Raw genomic sequence first — 6,948 nt, forward strand, 5'->3', positions numbered from 1 at the left:
CCAAAGCGACTCAGATTATGAGACGTCGTAGTGGAGGACTCCGGAAATTTCGACCACCTGGGGTTCTTCAACGTGCACTGACATCGCACAGCACACGGGCGCCTTGCTTTTCGCCTCCACCGAAAAGCGGCCGCCGAGGCCGGGACTCGATACCGCGTCCTTAGGCGCAGCAGTAGAGCGCCGTAACCACTGCGCCACCCCGGCGGGGTAAGAGGGCGGTGGTTGTAAGCAATCGAGGTCGCATAATGGGAGCTCACAGAGAAACACTCTTTCAGCAAAATCTGTAACCGAACCCTTTCCTCAAAACTTTCAATGCCACGGGTTGTAGTTTGGTCCCAAGCAGTCTTTCACATGCCCCGTGAAAGCCTTTTACTTTCTCTACATTCAACTTTTCTCCTCTCCTTTTCTCCAGAAGGTGCAAGTTGACTCCCGCATCCAAACTGCAATGTTACAAACGTGCATTGGTACCTAACAGAAACTATTAATCGCGAAACGGCTTTTTTGGAGCTGGGAGATGGTGGGCGTCTACAGGCTCATTTTTTTAACGCTTTAAGTTGCGTTTCTCATTTTAACAATCATTTTGCCTTTTTCAGAGAGAATAGGTAAGAACCACATAAGACACTACGTGGGCACCCTTGCGTACATTCATTCTCATTTCCCCTTTTAAAGATACCTGGCCTTGCTAAAGGTGCTCTCCTTCCCTTCTCATTTTTTCCTAGTAAGCGCATAGTGATCAGACTTGCCATTCCACTGAGCAACAGTCATTCCATGCCTTTCGGTGTTTTGAAAGCGTGATGCAGACGGAGATAAATAACCAAGACAAAAGACTGCCAGAGAGATTCTGCTAGCGGTCCTCGCGTGGAAAAGGAGAGTGAACTGCACATCTATAAACAGAGGCTGTGAGGCAGCGCGACCGCCGACGGGTGTCGTCTGTCGTCTAACACGCTCCCGCGTAGGGGTTTCTGATGGGTATCGAGTTAATGAGTGTTTCCAGAGTACACGCACACACAAAGGCCTGGTCCAACGTTAAAATGGCGTGGAAATTCTCTGGCATAAACTAAGGCATGCGTTTTCAAGCCCTCTCACAACAGAATAATTCTTTCTACGAGAAGATCACACTTGACAGTCAGTGTCCCAGCGGTACCAATGGGCGCCTTTTCGCGTCTTTACACAGTCATTCATTTCGCCCCCCCCCCCCCCCCCATTTTCTCTCTCTCACTGCCCAGCTGCACCGCCCTGGGCACTGCACGCGGTGCGGACCGCATTCCCCGCGCCCCCATTGCGACGCCACTGTCTCCGCACAAATGAATAGGTTATCTGCAGCTGGACACCCAGGGGAAGATTGTGTCAAGTGTTGCTGAGTTCCTGCTGGCCGAATGTAGACTGCAAAACAAGCGCACCGATGCTGGCCTGGCAGAAAAAAAGAAAACAGCGTGTATTCCGTACGTACACAAAGCTTCGCACAATCGAAAAAAAATTGTGAGCACAGCGGGAATTAGGTTGTGTGGCCGAAAAAGGCCAAGAATAAACTGAGCGGATTGTGCAATCGAGTGGGCCATGATGCAAGCAAGAAAAGAGGCTGCCACAAAAAGCACAAGATCATGGACTGTTGCGTTGGTGTTGTCTACAAGATCCCGACGTCATGTGGCCATTTTTAAATCGGCGAGACAGGACGCTGCATCAACGATAGACTATGTATGAGAACATACAAAAGATGTAGAAAACAAGTCACCGAGAAGCCATCTTGTCATCCATTGCGCACAATGTAAAGACTGCGAAGCGCATCTCATGCACACCACCATCATCGCCAAATATAAAGATGAAACTTAGAGGCTAATTTCTGAGGCTTCCAATATAGAAAGGCTAGGAGACATCTGCATCAGTAGCCCATCGAATGCTTTATTCCCAAAGGAACATAAGTATCTAAACTAGTGACGTTGCATCATTCCAAGTTGTAATATGGTTTTGCGCTTTTCTTTTTTGTGATTTTTGTTTTTCTCATGTTTCCTTTATATGCTGCCTCACCTGTAGCAATAAACCCTTTGGTTGCTAGTCAGCGCATATGTCTGCCCGTTACGTGTCTCGTCTTGCCTAGCGCTGTTTTACTCGATTCATGTACCAACCAGCCCGCATTCGCCACCTGCTGAAATTGTCCCAGTCCCTGCGTGTGAGTTCAAGGGCATGATTTTCAATGTTTCGGTGAACCTGGAGGAGACGGCGTCGGAGATCCTTATCCTATCGCCGGGCTTGAAGCCGAGCCTCTATAGCTCGCATTTGCGGTCCCACAGACTTCCGCTATAAGCATCACACGCTGGGGTCGATGACTCATTTTCTGCGTGTCTTGTGGGGCCCGCCACATGTTGTATAATAGGCAGTAAACCACTCCACAATGATGTTTATAACAGAGGAATCGAATCCACTGACTCGGTCGGCGTGCGCAGGAAAGGTCCCAGCAGTCCTTGAGCTTACTCGGTTGCAAACGCTGCCGAGAGAATTTTTGGACCACTATTTGTAGAACATAACAGTCGCTACCAAAAGTTTCCCAACTATTGTACCACGTGACCCGCACGGTTCGGCTAGTGAAAGTAAGGTTCGGAGTAGTATCTCTTGCTGCGCCGATCCCCCACATGGATGAGCTAGGTCGCGTCTGTGAACAGGGTGAGACCCGAGGACAGCCAAGCATTCCACAGTGTCCGTCCCTTGGGGAAGTTATGGTATCCCCAGGCTGAACGTTTCGCGCTCAAATCGCCCAGAATGATAAGCGGCCGTTTATTTGCTACCCATTGAGCCCGAAAGCAACGAGACGCACGTAAGTATGAATAGGCTAGTCCCGTGATCACAGGACTTGCACAAAAGGATTTCCAAAATGATCGGGAAAGTCAGGGACTAATTCGTGGGAAATGGCATCAGCGTTGCGCTTCACCAAGGTGGCAGCCTGTGTTTGCAGCGCCTGCATGATGTGTATGGTTTGTAACCAGATAGCTGTACATGCTTTCTCCCTTCTTGAAATGTTAACATCTCGTGTCGGTATACTTACAGGCAATTGAGGAACTGCTGGAGCACACGCGCAAAGCTCCTAGAGTTCAATTTGCCAAATGGTAGTATTACGCGTTGACGTTCCGCATAGGGGGACATTGGCTCCCCTCCGAGGAGGAAAGCGGTAGGCCTACAATCCGCGCTTCGGAGGTCTTTCAACAGGCCTTTATTGTCTGGCTGTTGGTTTGGAGCTGTAAGGCAAACTGCTCCGATAGCGTTTGGAAATGCTTCTCCATGCCGGCCTCTAAGACCGCGAAGAGTCTGTTGCATTATTACTCCACTCTAGCTAGTGCAGCAATCCACTGTCTGATTTGATCTGGAGAAGGTATTCTAATCCGCGATAATCTCGAGTGTCTACCGATTTGGTGTCGGCTACTTCATAAGTCTTTCGTTAGGGAGCTGACGAAATGCGGTTTTCATTTCTTAGAACGGAGAGTTCCCTTGATAGGAGATCTCGTGTTCTGAGCTAACGTTCTATGTGTAATTGTATGGTAGTGACTTTTTGCATGACAAAGGCTGTTAGTTCATGAATAGCCTGCTGGCGTTACGCTGGGTTTCTCCGCGAAGTGGCGTTGCCAGCGCCGGCTAGTGAGCGCGCGATTTTCGAATGGGACCGTCTTAAGGGGCTGCACCCGCTACGGAATTAAGCTGCTTCTGGCCTGTTTTGTCAATGACCGACTCATCCTAAGCCATAACCCATGCAATATCAATTCTTGACAGCAACCGAGCGGAATTATATTTCCTTCCTTACCTCCCAGCCTGGGAAACAAAGGCTCCAGTTGTGAGTCAGCAGCGATGGAGACTTGCCCAATGTTTATTCTTCGGCTTCATTCACTTCTGCGAGTCACGAACGCTGCGCGATTTATGATCTATATATTGTGACCCCAACTGCATTCCAAATGTCCTGTCCTTTCCCGTAACTGAACAAAACTGATGATCCACCGTAGACGACTTTAATGCTTCACAAGGGTAGCATGTTGTGGCGGCTCTTACGAGGCACGTATTTGGGTTCGTAGTAACGATGCCTAAGACATTACAATATACGGATCACCACGTCATATGCATGTACGACTTCTGAATAATTTATAATCGAATTTATTTTCTCACCTGTTTCGGTATCGATTTCAACAGCCGAGCGATAAATATGACGTCACAGCCAAGTCCAGGTCACGCGAGGGATGAAAATACCGCGATATAATCATTTCCGTGTCATTTGAATCCACTACAATGATTAAGCCAGCCTGTCTCAAGAACAGGAATTACTACAAGTGAAGAATCGGCTATTATATCGCTGTTTTTTTCATGCCCATAACATTTTTTCTAATATGATTTTTTAACATAAGCTTAGTAAACTATCTCAACATGTACCAACTAGCCAAGCATCAAACTTTACTAGAGCTATCTTTGTAGATCCCTTTATTAAGTGCTGACGAGCGAGATTAACAAACAAAATGGAAAAAGTGATAACTTTCTCACCTTTTCATTCAAGGCAGAATACTCTTATGGTGGATGAGACTGACAACAGTTTTCAACAATTTCATCAGGGTGGTCTTAACTAAAAATTTACGGCTATAAAATTTGCTAGCAATCGTCAAAATGGACAAAGCTGCATTAAAGCTCTTGACTGAAATATCTTATAGTACACTGTTCTTCTTTCCTCTACTCATGCCGATTTTTCTTGAAATCTGCTGCATGCAAAGTAGCAGAAATAGTTATGTTATACAGCCAGGGCTAAAAATATGCACTATGAAAATATATTTTAGCTTTCTTCTTGAAAACTGCCACCTTTGAATTTTCTTATTAAATATACAAATTTTTACCAATTCTAGTTGAAGTTACGTAAAAGGCATTGATTGAAGTCTGGAAATTTTATTCAATTATGCCTTGTACTTTCAGAGAAAATACAGCAACGCCTAAAAATGCGACTAAGAAAAATGCAAATGAAGCCTAGGGAGAACCTCTCTGCTCGACACTCAGAAAAAAGACAAATGAGCAATTTTGAAACTGCAAATAACCAGGTGTAATAAGCATTTTGCAAGCTAAAGAAGCACATTATCATGAAGTTGCAAAATATAAAAAATTTCTTTTTGACACGTCTCACCCCAGCTTAAATTTACCGAAATCCAGCACACTATGATATATATCAAACACCCTTCTCTTGTTTCCATGCCAGGAAATGCATTAGAGTCTGGAAGAAAAATAGTGTATTTGCAACTTCCTGTACCAATTCGATTTGTGTAAAGCATGAAGGAATCATATTACATATAGCTGTGCACAGCATTAAGAAATTTAGTGATTTTATGAGGGCATGTATCCCAGCATTTCTTGAGGTATAGAAATTCTTTCTGCTTGGAGGCCTATAGGGAATCCTTCCAAAAGGCACTAAATTTCCGCCATATGATGCGATCCTTGACCGAAATATTATTCCTGCACAGGACCAACAAAATTTGCACATTTCAAATTTCAGGTTTGACTAGCAGCTAGCAAAAAGTAGAAAACAGAACTATTTTTAACATGAAAATAAAATGTAATAATTTTTTTTTTATACCGTTTTAATGTCACAAAGCAATTCGAGCTATGCGGGACGCTATTGTGAAGGGCTCCAGATGCTTTCGGCCCTCTGGAGTTCAACGTGTGCCAACGCTGCACACCAAACAGCTGTTCTGTGTTTCACTTCGACCGAAACAAGGACATCATGTCCAGAATCAAACGAAGGTTCCCCTGGCTCAGTAGCCAAGCACCTAAACCACACAGCCACCACAGCAGGGCACAGTAAACTTCTTGATTCCATACTTGTAATGAAGAAATACCATAATGAAGAAATAGCATAAGTCATGGCCTAGTGGTTAGGGCGTCCGTCTCGGCTGTGGTAGGTGGTTCGTTCGAAACCCGCCACCGGACACCCACCGGTAAAAATGGGTACAAGCGTCCCCCGGCCTGGCGCCTGGCTCTCACAAGGGTGTGCGCTTGGAAGAGGCTCCGCAAACCCCGCTGCGCTCCCTCTGGGGCAAAATAGTTTGGAGCACTTCAGCCTGCAAAGGTGGTTCGAGTTACCGTGTTTCACGGGGTTCAAAACTGAAAACGAGTCGTGTCCTGCACACGCGAAAACTCAAAAAAGCCTTGCTTCAAGTGCGAAATGCTTTAAGCCAGCGTGTCGAAAGACGTAAAGGTTCATTGTCCCTGATGAAGTTCACTTCTCAGAGATCACTGCAGTCCCATGGCAAGTCCGGATTTCCGGCTGTCTCACTTTGCGAGAAAAAAAAAAAAAAACCTTTCTACTGTGGATATTTAGCTTCACATGAGTAATAAAGCATGCCATGTGTTCATAGTTTAAACTAACCCTATTTTTTGTTTTTAACTCTGATGTCACAAAGCTCCTCCCGAAAGAATAACTTAATACATTTTGTATGCATATCAGCTTCAAGTGGAAAATGAAACTTTAATTTCAGTACAAGAAATAACTTTCCATGGGTGCTGAGTACAGGAGTGTGCAAAGCATTTTGAAAATTATCAAGAGCTTCAGCATGCGACAATCAACAATCAGTCAGATGAAATGCATTGAAAGAAAATGCACCATTACATGTGATAGAGATGAAGAAGACTAGAAATATCATGCATGACAGCTTTACAAATCCTACAACTTGTCTCGTAATCCTGGACTTGTAAAAGGTAGATTTGACCATGTACAATCTCCTTCCACTGCTAAAAAATATTTGGAATGCGCGACAGTAATAAACAAATGCCTTTTGAAGCAAACTATGCTAAAAGCTGGTGTCATGATCTCGGTTGACCGTGTGCTTTCATTGATTGATGAATAGGAGAATGGACAACTCTCGCAAGAGATAGAGAGAAACTTTTAGTGAATGCAGGCATGATATTCACCCCAGGTGGGCAGCCTCCTCAGTCCAGGAA

Source organism: Amblyomma maculatum, chromosome 4, assembly GCF_055883805.1.
Source record: "Amblyomma maculatum isolate TAMU_Amacu chromosome 4, ASM5588380v1, whole genome shotgun sequence".
In the NCBI taxonomy this organism is placed as follows: domain Eukaryota; kingdom Metazoa; phylum Arthropoda; class Arachnida; order Ixodida; family Ixodidae; genus Amblyomma; species Amblyomma maculatum.